The 13,990-nt window shown below is 63.4% G+C and overlaps 1 pseudogene; it reads right to left on the reverse strand.

Moving 5' to 3' along the window:
• Positions 1-12,337: 12,337 nt before the first annotated feature.
• On the reverse strand, positions 12,338-12,455 carry LOC120582193 (uncharacterized; annotated as a pseudogene).
• Positions 12,456-13,990: the final 1,535 nt, after the last annotated feature.

Raw genomic sequence — 13,990 nt, forward strand, 5'->3', positions numbered from 1 at the left:
CGTGCCACGCACAGACTGGTTAGTATACGATGACTGAGAACGCCTGTCGCAGCCCGTTTCTTTGCTTTTCCCGCCTTTGTCTGGGACCCCTCGTGCCGACAGTTCCCGCTATTGTGCTGAGGTTCGCTGCTTATGCCGCGGACTCAGACCCGCTTCCGCAGGTAACCAAAGCAACTCGATGGTTTTCGTCACTGGAGAAACCTCGGCTCTGCTTGTATTTATCGCGTGAAAGTCTTTCTACACTCCAAAGGTTGGGGGCGCTGTGCGGGGTGCGGTTCTGCTCCCGCCCGACCCCTGAATTAGCACAGCCTGACCGGTAGGCCCGGGAGGTCACCCTGGACAGTCACTCAGGACTCCCGCCAGCCCTGCGTGGTTGCCGGCAGACTGCTCCCAGGCTCGGCTGCGTCTCCTCTGCTTTCCGAAGTCCTGGGGGCCTTTTGAGATCCCCCCCAAGTTCTTTTCTGGAGGCTCTCCCATCCCCAATCTGTGGGGGGGGCACAGTGGGGTGTACAGCCTGGCCTGCCCTCAGCGGCCCCAACCTTCCCTCCTCTCCGATCTCGGCCACGAGTGTCTCAGGATGCCAGTGTCCTCGGGCCATGCTGGTCGTCGGGTGTGGGCTCTGTTTCCTGGGCGCCTGTGACGGGGGCCCTGAGTCAGCAGTAGGCTCAGCTGAGGGGATACTGTCCTGGCCATCGCTCCGGAGCTCTGGTTGTCTGGAGGCTACTGTCACACTTCGTGCTTGGCACCCAGGTGCCCAGGCAGGCTGGGCTGTGCGGGCTGGGCCGCGGGTTTGGGCTTCTGAGCAGGGCAGGCCTGTCTGGAGGCTGGTCCCAATGTGGCCAGCGGAACTGAACCTGATGGCTTCGGTCTCGGTCCCACTGGGGCGGGCCTGGAGAAGCTGGTGGGGAGACGAGGCCTGTGGTCTCCGGGCGAGGCTTTTCCGGAAGGCCAGGGACCCGGCCGCGTGGCAGTGGGGCCCGGGGCCGGCATGCCCCCTGGAGCCTGCCCTGGGCTTGCTTCCACTTCCAGGCCCTCTGGGCAGGAGCGGTTTGGGTTTTTCTCTGGAAAAGACGGTTGTTTGGGCCGTGTAGGTGGTTAGCAGGCTCAAGGCTTGCAAACCGTGGTGGCGCTCGGTGGCTTCTGTTGTCGGCTGTTCAGGGCTGTGTGTCAGGCGGCCGGAGGCACTGGGCAGCCCAGCCGCTCTGGCTGACAGCTCAGGCGACCCGCCCCGCTCATGAGCGGTGCAGCCCCATCGGTCCGGCCCTGGCAGGACCCAAAGGTGCCTATTCAACGCTCACAGTCCTGGCCACCAGCTCTGGTGCAGCCAGGCCCAGGCAGCGCCCCCTCCTGGCCAGGCGCGGCGGCGCTGAGACTCACCTTACTTAGCCAGTCCTCAGGGCCACTTGTCAAGATTCTTTTGGCTTTCCATCCAGAATTCTCTTTTTCACGGGCAACGGAAGGGAGCCACCGCCCAGAGAGACGGAGCACAGGGCCCCACGAGGGTGCAGCCCGCTCCCCCCGACGAGGCACCCCCTTCTCCGTCTGCAGGGTCGATCCGCGCCTGGGTGCTGCCGGCCCCCCTCGTGACGAACCGCACCCCGCTCCTGTCCAACGCCTGGGTCGGCTCTTCGTCATCTATCATTGAACAGCTAAAGAAGTCGCGGAGACTTTCGGCCGTGTCTGTTCTGTGGCCGAGTCCCTGTCCCGCCCTGTCCCCTGCCATTCTCATTTCGCTGAGCGTGAGCGCAAAGGTGGCATCGCGAGCGCGCGTTTTCACGTCTGGGGGGCGTGAGCTCGCAGCCCCGGCTGCCCGGTCCAGCGCCGTTGCTGCCGGCCTCATGCCCACGCGGGGAACGCTGGGCAGACGCACATCCCACGTGGGTGGGCGCAAAAGCAACAGGGTGCCCGCTGGGGTGCGTGCGGCTGTCGCGGGGCGGGCTCTTGGTCAGCGCTCCGGGTTCTCCCACGACGCAGAACAGGGGTCGGTCAGTCCACTCAGGGGCGTGAGCGGCCCCGGGAAGTGACTTGCGTAGGACAGCCTACAAGCAAGTGGCGAAAACGCTTTGCGAGCCCCCGGCGCCCAGGCCCTCCGCGGAGGGACATTTCAGGACGGGCGGCAAACCGCAGCCCCGCGACCAACGCGGCCCACGCAACGCCGGCTTCTGTCCAGCCCACCGGCCGGGCCGGGACTTTACATTTTTAAACGCTTGGGGAGGGGGCGGGAGTCTATCGAAGAGTAATAGTTCATGGCATGCGGGACTCGGGTGAAATTCAGAGTCCATCAGTGGAGTCCAGTGGCCACACGCGTCGCTCGGCCTTTGGGCGCTGTCCCCCGGCGCCCCGCGCTCCCACGGCGGGGCTGAGCAGGCGCGTCCCAGACGCCGTCCAGAAAACCCCACGCCCTCGGAGCCTGAAAGATTTGCCGTCTGGGTCTTTGCAGAAAAAGCCCGCCGCCCCCACCCGAGGTCTTGAACCGAAACCAGTGGGGAGAAGGGGCCGGGCGGGGGCCGGGGCTGTGGACACTGTCCCAGCGCGAGTTTCGGTTGGAATTCGAAAGATCGCCCACCCCATCTCGCTGGTCACTGGGGGCCAGAGGGGACTCGGGAGGGGAACAGACCCGGTGGCCTGGCTGGTCACAGGTAAGCCTCGATGCTGAGCAAACGTCAGGAACCCCGAAACGGCCGCCTCTGGACTGGGGAACCAGTGGGGACCAAAGGCGGTTACAGGAAGCCGCACGGCCTTTACTCTCCCGGCCCCACTCGTCTGCACTCGGAGATAACCTTCTTTCCCTTTTTGGCTGAGCCTGATTTTCTCAAATTAAGAAGAAAATCTTAAAATTCACATTTTGCCATAGAAACGGGCTCCGGGTCCCGCTCCGAGGAGACGCGGAAGCTGGGAGATTCCGTTCTCAGCGGGCGTCGTCGGTTTTCAGGAGGAGGGCGGCTATGGGCCCAGATGGCGGAGACCCGTTTAGAGAAGAAGGTTCCGGAATCTGAACGAGGAGGACGAAACAGAAGTGACATTATGCCAAAAACGCGAGGAAAAACCGCAGAGCCTGACTCCCGGGTGGAACTCTGCGTGTTCCGGAAGCCGAGGCCCTTTCCACTGACACCAGCCCACATTCCGGCCGGGGACTCCAGCCCTCCAGGCCCCGGGGGAGCTGTGGGACCCCTTTCAGGCCCTGCAACTGACAGGCAGCCAAACGACCCATGTCTCGGAGAGGAGCCCCACACCTGCCGCCCCTGTTTTTGTCACCTGCTGGTCATGTCCTCCGAATCCCCGCCGAAGCCGTCCAGCCAGACCGTGCCTGCTTCCCTTGCTCAGAGCCCGGCCAGCCAACAGGCCCAAAGGACCATGAGCCTGGCAAGGAAATGGGGGTGGGAGGGGCTGTGGGGACCCTATATTCACTCTTTCCGAAAGAACCTGGAAGTGTGGGCATGGATGTGGAGGACCGAGGCCTGGCCGGACCTGCCCACGGACCCCACCGTTCACTGTTGTCGCTGTGGTGGCGGCCGTTCTAATAACAGTGACGGTTGTGGAAGGCACAGTCATCTCTCCCAAGCCGGGGGCTCTGAGGGGCTGAGCGAGTCTCGGCCTGACTCCATGCTCCTGTGTCCCATAGGCTGTGCGTCCCAAAGGTACCCTGTCCCAAGGCTCATGCATGGGGCTCTTCCCAGGCGGTGCTGCTGGGCCCCGTCGCATACAGCTTCTACTGAGGGTGCATCCAGCTGGCCCAGCTCCGGGGGCCACTGAGAACCCAGGCTCCTTCTCTACCTGCCAGGCCCTCCCCAGGTGCGCATGGTGGGCGGCGGGAGAGTCTTCAGGAGGCTGCCACATCACCAGGTACCAGGCCGCCCCACCCCGGGGGCAGGCTGGTCCACGGTCCCCAGAGTTCTGGGAGCCCCCGCGGGGCGGCCTCCTGTCCCCTGCCCTGTCCCTGGCAGCGTATGTGCCAAGAGTGAAGAGCTTCAGGGAGCGGAGGGGCGGGCTTGTGGGGCTGCGGGGTGCCCCGTGGTGGCGCCGGCTCGGGTCCTGCCCCCTCGCGTCCTCTGCGCCGAAGCTGGGGATCGCTCCCCTGAGTGATGTCCGAGCGCCCTCTGGTGGTCGCGGAGGGAGAGAGCAGTGGCTCTCTGGGTTGGCATCAGCTATCCCCCCAAAATATGGGAAGTATGGCGGCACAGAGGGCAAGGGTCAGCCCCCAGACGGCGGCGCCGAGACCTGCTGGGTGCAGTCGGAGCGGGCGGTGCCACCTGGTCCGGGGTTCCCTCCCAGCCTAGTGGCCCCGGTTGAAGCTCAGCCATCGCAGCCGCCCCCAGGGCACCAGGCCTGGCCAGTAAGACAAAGGATAACATTATTCTTAGATTTCAGTGGTGAAGGGGGGCGGAGGCGGGGCATGACTGTGCTGGGAACTGAACCCCGGATCTGTGAGACTAGGGGCTCTGTGCTCTGGCTCTGTAGGAATGCGGGGCGGCCTCACACCCCATCCCTGTCCTCGGTCCCTTTACCGAGCTGGGGACCCACAGGTCCTCCTCCTGGGGGGAGGAGTGAGACCCTCACTTGGCGGCCCGGCCTGAAGCAGGCCACTCGTTTCTGTGGCCCTCAGCTTCCCTCTTGGAAACGCTGTCCACGGCTTGGGGAGAGCGGACGACCTGTGGGGGACAGGGCTGCGGCAAGGACAGGGCCACACACTCGGACGGCGGCCTCGCTGAGGAACCCTGGAAAGTTCTACCCACACGTCTCTTCTTTAAGGGCGCACAGTGCCTCCCCCAGAGGCCACGGTGGCCCCACCGACCAGCCCGTGGATGGGGGGAGGGCCTCCGCTCGCTCACGGGGAGGTGAGGCCGGGAACCCAAGGGTCCCTTAAAGCTCACAGATGCTCCTGCTCGCGGGCAGGGTGGCTCCTGCGTCCGTCCTCAGGCCTCACCTGGATCCAGGTGAGATGCCGAAGAAGTCTGTCCACACACAGAAGGTGAGCTGACCACCTCGGAGGTGAGGGCGCCCTGACTCATCACTAATGTCACACATCGGCTGTCCCCGGAGTGGCCGTGGCCCAGCCCAGGGCCGGGCAGTGTCAGAGGACACAGAGGGACAATGACGTGATGAACAGCGATTGGCCGGTCCTTCTGGTGTGGCCTCTGGGGGAACCCTCTGTCCCGGCCACTTCCAGCCAGAAACTTTCCTCCGGGCGGCTCCCGGAGCCCAGGCCACCCGACGCCAGTCCGAGGCCACGGCGGGTGTCAGTGCGGGCTCCGACGGCACGTGGGGAGCCACCCTTTCAGCTCTCCTCCCCTTGTTTAAGGAAGAAGCTTCAGGAAACGAACTCTAACAGGTTGACGCTTGTCAGATGGCCGGCACACACCCCGCAAGGGAACTGCGCCTCACGATCGCCCCCGCGCGGCAGCCACCGCGAGAAGCATGTCCTCGACCCACACACACCCGCGTCCCGAAGGCCGAAGCTTCGTGCAACACCTGTACCCTCTGTGCCTGCGGTGCACGCTGACGCTTTCATTCTGTCTGCTCCGATCAGGCGACTGACTGACGGATTTCGTGACCGGCCCGTCAGCTGTGGGCAGCGGTCTCAACATCCCTGCTCTGCATTGCCCAGGGCCGGGGCACGGTGAGAGGAGGGAGTGGGGAGGACGCCTCCTCCAGGCAGCACTCGGCACTGTGCCACGCTCCTCCAGGAGACGACCGGAGGCGGAGGGACCGGTCCCGCTGTGGCCTAGCTCTCCCTCAGGCCAGCTAAAGCCCCAGGTGTGCGTCCCCCGGCGCAGGCACAGACTGCCTCACGGCCCCTTCCCTCCCTGCCCCCTGCCCAGCTCGCGGCCCTTCCTGGGGCTGGAATCTTCCTTTCTCCCCGAGTGGCCGTGAGGCTGGGGCCAAAGGACGCCAAAAAGAAGGGGGAGCAGGCGGGAGCTGAGTACCCAGTGCTGGGGCGAGAAGGGGAAACTGAGTCACGCCCAGGCTGCAAAGGTGGGAGTGGGTGCTGCCCAGAGCCCCTGCCCCACAGAGCCGGCGTCCACCCCGTCAGGCAGTGAGTCCAGGAAATGCCCAGCCATCGGCAACGCCGGCAGCGGAGGCAGGGGCTTGGCCCTCGCTGGGACCGGGGAAAGCTGGGGTGCGTCCACCCCCGACAGGGACGGGGCTACGGGGGTTCGTGGAGATACACAGATCTGCTCCCTCTCTGTTCCCCAGCTCTGTGTAAGGAGCGCACTCTCATCGTTCAGAAGAATGAACTTGTTCTTAAATTTGCGGAGCTGAGATGCTGCCCGTGTCCTCGGGCCTTCCGTGGTTGGTGGCCTGGGCCACTCCCTCTCCGCAGCCCCCCACTCCCCCGGCGGAGCTGCCCGTGGCTGTCGGGACTCCCCACCCCTGCACCAAGGGCACGGGACAGGCAACCGTGGGGACCCCGCACGACGGCTGCCAGGTCGCGGCCAGCCCTGGCCCCGTTCCACCGCTTCCCAGGCCTGTAATTTAATTTAAAACAACCCGGTGTGCCACCGCCATGTGGGCCCCGGACATCTGCAGAGGCCCAAGCTGTCCCCGACCCAGCAGCTGCGCACCTGCCTCCCCAGCGGTGCGTGGAGCTATTTATAGTTAGCGCTCTTGCCGGTCCTGAAGGCTGGGTGTTCAGTCAAAAACGAGCTTTTTTAGGTCAGGAAAATGAGTTTAAAAATACTTCTGTCTGCCCGCGAGTGTGCCAGGCAGAGGGGGACAGGCTTCGCTATCTTGAGCGATGGGGTGACTGCTCCAGATGGGCCCTCTGACAGGGTAGGGCAGGTGACCTGGCTGGCACCCCCCCCCAATAGCACACCTGGTAACCCGTGCTACCCAGCCAGCTCTCTCAGAGGCCCCAGCTTCCAGGGACCTGGGGAGGCTTCCCCAGCTGGTCCCACGTCCCCTCTGCCGCCTGGGACCTCGGTCCCCACGTCCACCGCAGCCCCCAGGGGCAGGCCAGGGCCCAGGGTGGGCTTGGGGAATGGCCAGGCCCCCGTGGTTCCCCATCCGGCACCACAGGAAGGCACGGGGTGTGTGGCTCGCCACCCAACCTGGGCCAGGTGTCTGAGGGCGTGAGTGTGTGCGTGCGCGTGTGGGTGAGCTTAAGTGAGACCGTGCGTCTGCATCCGCATGTCAGAGAGGTGGGCGCAGGGGGAGTCTGACCTGGGGGAGGCCGGCCGCATGCCGAGTTAGAGCAGGGTCCCCGACCACACCAAGTCCAGGACACCCAGGCCCAGTGACCAAGAGCTGGAGCCGGCTGGGCTATGGGCGCTATGCCCCCCAGGAAGAACACGAGCAAGACACCTCTGAAACACCGAGCCTCCTCTGAGGACAGGTTCGGAAACAATGGACAGGCGAGGTGGGGGGCGCGGGGGCACTGGCGGGCCGGAGGAGGCAGGGGGCCGGGCGGAGGGCGATGGCACGGGCACTGACTGTCCCGTTTCCTGGCACAGATGGCTGAGGAGTGCAGATAAGTGTGTCCACCCCACGTCCTGGTGTGCACGTTGGAGGACGCAGGCGTGGGGCTGACCGGCGTTTGCTGGGGCCCGGTCTTGGGTGTCGGTCAGTCCCTTGGTGGATAGGTATCTATCAAGGTCGACAGGTGTTCGTAAGCCTGCTGGACGCTAAGGAAAGCCCTAACCCAGTGGTCCCCAATCTTCCTGGCACCAGGGACCAGGGCTCCTACGAGTCTAATGCCTGAGGATCCAACGTGGAGCTGAGGCAGTGATGCCGGCGCTAGGGAGCGGCCGCAGATACAGACGCAGCTTCGCTCGCTGGCCACTCACCTCCTGCTGTGCGGCCCAGGTCTTCACAGGTCAGGGACTGGTTCCGGTCCCCGGCCCAGGGGTTGGGGACCCTGCCCTAAAGAATCCACATTCTTCCTTCGAGTTTCTGAGCTCGAAATGGCAAAACCCGCATCATTACCCACGAAACGGGCAGCAATTTCTACCTTCCCGTCAGTCACTGCTTCCTCCTGTCACATGTGACAGCCACGCTGAGCCAGGCCCTACGTCTCCTGTTTCCTAGGGTGCCAGCAGTGGTGGCCTCGCCCTGCAGGGGAGGGAACTAAGCCGAAGAAGGAGAGGGTCCCCCCAAGGCCGCACGTTCAGCTAAGGGGAGGGCCTGGCTCCGGACACCCCACTTTGGAGCTCACCGTTGACGATGCTGCATCGATCCGCTCCAACGGAAGGCGGGAAGGAGGACATGTCTGCCACACTCCCAGGAACCCCTCCTCGGGCGCACTTCAGCATGGGAGCCTGGTCGTTGCTCTGAACTAGGGTCTGCCCTCTGCCTCGACCTTGTCAAATCCCACCTGGCCAACGGCTTGCAGGACCAGCCCGAGCTCTGCAGAGCGAGGAGGCCCGCCTTTAGGCAGGGTGGTGTCCAGGGTCACACGGGCGGAGGCCGGATCCCTGCCCGGAGCTGCACGTGGAGGGAACGGGTTCGACCTCTCCTCACGGCCTGTCCCGTTTCCCAACACCTTGGGCTTCCTGTGTCCGTTGGCCCAGAAGAGACTCCAAAGAAGTGAGTGTGGCCTTGCACACATGGTAGCTACCAGCAAGTATTCTATAGTGTGTTTGCAATAGTGCAAATCTGGGCAGCGGCCTCCACGCTCGACCCTATGGAATTAAATACATTATGGTGCATCGCACACTGGGCCGCCACTCAGTGACACCATGACCTGAAATGCCAGCCTCGTGGGAGAAGATCCACAACATTATGACGCGAGGACAAAGCTGGTTCCCAAACATTTCGTAGCGTGATCCCACTGTGCGCGTGTGAATGGTGTGTGCATGGTGTGCACGTGTGTGTATGTGGGTGTACGTGCGCACATGTGCACAGGCGTGCATGTGTGTGCGTGTGCGTATATACACGCGTTCCCAGGCAGGGCACGCTGACGTCCTCAGTGACTGGCGCTGAACCGACGGGTGACCTCGGCTGCTTCCTGTTGCTTATCCACATTTGTCTCAATGACAACGTGGCATTTGTAAGCAAAAATAAACCATTTCGAAACCGGTTAAGAGGTCTCGTGCTTGGCTTCGTTTCCCCGCTAAGCCCACCCCCAGGGGCCCAGGCTCGCCAGCGAGCCCCGGAGGCAGGCCCTTTGCTTCCATGGTGGCTTCTAGAACCCTCAGCGCCTCTGAAGGGTGGTCTGAAGCGAGGACAGTCGCATTCCTCACGGTCGGGAGTCATTCGGGGGGGAACCTCGTGGGGGACCCTCGTGGGGGCCGGCAGGATGGCAGGATGCCCATGAAGTGACGGGACGCGTCTCTCCAGGCTTAAAGCCAGGGCCCAAATGGCGTCCCCTAACATTCTCAGTGGTGGGAGGGGTGCGGTCCTCCACCTGGGGTGGCCCCCAGGGATGAGCTGGGGCGGCCTGGAGCAGCCACGTGCACCCCCCAGGCTCGGGTCCCCACGTGTGGAAGGAGGGCTGGGCCTCATGCTCCCCGGACCAAGCCCCGTCCAGCTCTGACGCCCAGACTTGTGTGAGGGGTGCTATGGAGGTGGCACTGGGGCCACCGCGCTGTCCTCCGTGCCTGTCACCATAGGGATGCTACCGGGCAGGCACTTGACAAGCGCTAAACACGTGAAGGAGCAAGCGGACGAAGCAGTGGACACGTGAACCCGGAGTGAGCGGTTCAGGGAGTACCCCTTGCTGCTGGTCTCCGCCTTCCTGTCCCCAGAGAAGCCGGCTGTCCCTGTCACAGGGCGCCATCTGCTGGGAAGCCTCGCCACCACCACCCGTCGAAACCATGGAAACGTGAGCCCCCTCCCGCGCTCCGCCTCCAGAGGGACCCCTCCTGCCTCACTGTGTTGGGAACAAGATGGAGACCAAGGGACCCCTGACCCAAATAAGCTCGGCAAAGAAAGGGCACACAGGAGCCTGGCCTCACAGCGGACAGGCCTGAACCGGGCGAAGACAGGAGGGCGCAGCCTGGGGATGTCGGGAGGAGTTGCGGGGGTGTGTGTGACGGTGGCTTCCTGGGGGTCTTGGTCAATACGATTTTATGTTTTCAACAAAAGAGAGAGGTGTCTAAACGTTGGGTTCACTACGAATCTTCTTCGTGGCTGTAACGTCACAGGTCACCGATGATACTCCAAGCCTCGTGTCCCAGCGTGGCCAGCCGTGCAGTCCTTTATGACCAGCACGGGAGCCCGGGGGACAGCGAGGGCTCTTGCGACGCTGCCGCACGCAGTCGCCACACGTGCTGTAGGCTGGGCGCCGCCTGCTTCAAAGCGAGGGTGGAAACGACATTTACCAAGAACGATGACAAAAGAAACGGTGGAGAGAGAGGCGAGCGGGGTCAACCCCTGGGGCCGGCGGTGACCGTGACGCGGGGGGGAGCCGGTGCATGGCGGCCACAGGTGGGTGGTGGGTGGTGGGTGGGGCGGTGCCACCTCTGGCTCTTCCGAGGACCTGTGGTCTCAGGCAAGCAGCTGAGAACCACGGGTCTCCCAAAGCCCCTGGGGGCCGTGGACAGCGGGCTGGGCAAGGTCAGGGGATGGAGAGGCCCGAGGCACAGGGACTTGGGGGGCCGGGGTCCTGGTCGCTGTCCTGTCCTCTCATCACCAGGCATGAGACTGACGCAAGCTCGGTGCTTGCTCAGTGCCCGCCACCTGGCCTGTCTCCCTCAGTCTCCTGCGGGCCACACGGCCACTCGCTCGAGGCTGCTCCGGCTGGCGGTGGGTCCGAGTCCGGTTCCGTCCGTCTGTGGACCAGCAGCACTGGGCCCTGGGCGGGGAGACCACTGACGGGGTCTGACCAACGGGGCTGACCCAGGTCGCTCACCCCGTCCACAGGCAGCACCCAGTGCAGCCACACGGCGTCACGGGGAGCTGGGGGCTGCGTCACTGTCCCCATGGCTCCTCCAGACGCGCCGTGCGCCCGGGGGCCAGCGCTTCCCTCCCGTGGGGCGCCCTCCCACCGCCCGGCTCCCTTCAGGCCTGCCGGAAGCCCCCACAATTCCGAACGGGCACCATCGGCTGTCACAGGATGCCTGCCATGGGGGTGCCCTCGGCCCCTCGGCGGCTTGGCCCACGCCAAACCCCTCATACCTTCCAATCCCCGGGGAAGTGCCCCGCCTGCCACGAGCACACTCGCCACAGAGCCACCGCCCGACGCGCTCCCGTCACGGAATCCCGTGTCTACCCGACACCTGGGCTGATGCGGGCCATCTCCTAGGGTCCAACAGTCATTGCCAAGGCCAGGTCTTAGACGGGGAGGGACTGACCCGTGGAACATGGACTGAAATGGAGGAAGATGGCTTGGCTTTAAGCACGGGGTACTTTCAGGTTCCAACTTAGGTTTAAAAATTCCACCAAATCAGATCTGAGAAATTAACCACTTCCTTCCCACTTACCACTGGCGAGGACAGCGGTAGATGTGGGGTCCCCCAAAGTAACATTTCGGTTGGCCAAGTGGCCGTGCTTTGCATTGGAGCCGAGGTTCCCACGAGGACAGCAGCCCTCCCCGCCCCCGGCAGGCCACCTGCTTGCGGAGGGTGCGGGTCTGACCATTCTACTTCTGCCACCAGGGCGAGGGTCTGTGCCGTGTGGAGGCGCAACGCCCCGAGACTGGCCCCAGGCCGCACGCCCTGTGACGTGCTGCCCAGACTGGAGGGTGACAAAGTAGCGACCGTGTGACGTTCACTCCTGAGGGTTCTTTCAACCCATGAAGGCCATGAAGCCCTCAGTGAGCTTCACGGTGCCCATCTGACTCCGGGGACAAAGGGACACGCACTCGCCGGGCTGGCTGGCGGGGTGGTCTTACTTCACCAACGCCATTTTGCTAACACTTCAGAGACGAGAGAGCTGAGTTTCCACAGGGAGGTGGACAGTGGGGGAGCCGGTGAGAGCCACCCACCTGGATCCCCGTGCAGACACCAAGGAGGCCAGGCCAGGGAGAGCCGGCCCACCGACGCACAGGTGTGTGCACACGCGTGCGTGCGCACACCTGTGTGTACACCTCCTTCTTGAACGAAATTCTCTTAACGATGTTTCCTGGAGTGCTTTATTTTTAAAACACCTCATTTTCAAAACAGGTTATGAATTGTGAGCCATCTGTAGCAACGTGAAAAGCGCTGATGATCCGTTAAACGGATACAGCGCAGCCACTGTGCGGGCGCCGTGTGCACGGGCGAGGACAGACGTGCGGAAGACGATGCTAGACGAGCTCTACGCAGCGTCAGGGTACATTTCCTCTGAAAAATTGTAAAAATGATTTGTTATGCTTTGAGTTTTTTTTTTTTTTTTTTTTTTTAGAGAGGCAACCGCCAAGCTGACCTCACAGACTGCAAGGACCTTGTGAGCTTACAATCCCATCTATTTTTATTTTTTACGCCCACAGCGCCTGGTCTTCCTAGCTGGTCTCCCATCCAAGGACTGACCGGCCCGACCCTGCTTAGCGTCCGAGGGCAGACGGGATCGGGTGTGTTCAGGGCAGCGTGGCCGGAGACTGCTTGAAAAAATTTAAAAAGCAACCATAATCCTCCCGCTTCCACGAGGAAATGCACGTGACGCCGCCTGCCTGGTCGGCTCACGCACGCGGACCGCACGACGCGGAGAGGCAGGCGGTCCCCTCGACCTTCACGGGGGCCCGTCGGCTAGGCAGCTGTTCCAAGGCCAACGGCTGCACCGGAGGGGGCGAATCCGGGGGCACGGGCGAGGCGGGCCCCGGCCGAGTCCGGGCGGCGAGACAAAGGCTGCGGGACGCAGGCGGGAGCGGCAAGGGCTTTTATTGACACATCGTTCAGGTTACAGTACAGTTCGAAACACATTGTTCAGTACGGGATCACACACACGATACACACAACAATACAATTTTTCCAATTATGTCACCACTGTTCTTCACATCTATTCCCGGTAAGGGTGTGACACTGACGAGCGCGACGTGAAGGCGGGTCAAACGGGGCCCATCACTTCCTGCAAACGTGAGTGCAGTGTGCTCGGCAGAAGACACGAAGTAGGTGAACCCCGAGGAAAGCACCGGTCGGCTCTCGGTCTGAACTCTCAAAGCACTCCCCACACCACACCGGCGTCGGCCGCCCACACCCGCCGTGCGGCACACGCGCTAGGTTAGGGAGGCCACAGTCAGCCAGAGCAGTGACACGGGTCTACGGGCCGGCACCTCCGAGTGGGGGAACAGGCGCGCTAGCACTAACACTGAGCTCATGCACAGGGGTCCTGCAAAGCAGAGGGCAAAACAAAGGCTGGTTAATGGCGCTGCCAACCGCACGCTGCGGGCCGCCTCGCACGCCCACGGTCGCGCTGCAAAGTAAGAGTCCAAGCGTTATTCTCTCCAACCGAGACCTGGGGAATAAGTCACGGGTGAAAAACCTGTCGAGGCAAAGGTTCAGAGGGGATCCGGTCGTAACACGGAGTGACAAGAGGCAACGCCGCTCTCGGTCCCCGGAGGCGAATTCTACGTGTGACCCTGGACCGAAGGGCCAGTGTCCCGCTGTCAGCAAACGAGGAAGTCCGTCACCGAGAGGAGGCAGGCGGGAGGAGAGCACGGACACCCAGAGATGGCCGAAGTGCCAGAGGGAGGGAGCTTGGGGGGCGTTGTGCGGGGGGCGGGGGGGGGAGGCTGTGTGTGCAGCGACGGTCCCACGGGAGGAGAGGCACGGGAGGCTGGTGGGGCCTGGCCACCAGGACAGCAGCAGCTAGAGAGTGGCAGCGCCCCGCACAGAGAACCGGCTCGGAAATGGAAACAAGGTCGGGTGTGGGGCCTCGCTGCTGCAGAACCTGAAAGTTAAACAGCGGATTAGAGCCTGAGTCAGAGTCCTCCTGGAGAAGGGGCGATCCTGGGCCCCACGCCTGCGGAAAGCAAAGCCGAATCATCAAATCGCGTGGTTATCATCTGCTCTCCGGTCGACAGCTGTGTGTGTGCAAAAACCTACATTACGATGCTAAGGCAACGCTGCAGACCACAGAACACACTGCGACAGCCCCGAGCAGTCGGCCTCCACTGCGCGTGCCCTTCGACCGGAAG

This window comes from Pteropus medius, unplaced genomic scaffold (assembly GCF_902729225.1).
Source record: "Pteropus medius unplaced genomic scaffold, Ma_sr-lr_union100, whole genome shotgun sequence".
Taxonomy (NCBI): domain Eukaryota; kingdom Metazoa; phylum Chordata; class Mammalia; order Chiroptera; family Pteropodidae; genus Pteropus; species Pteropus medius.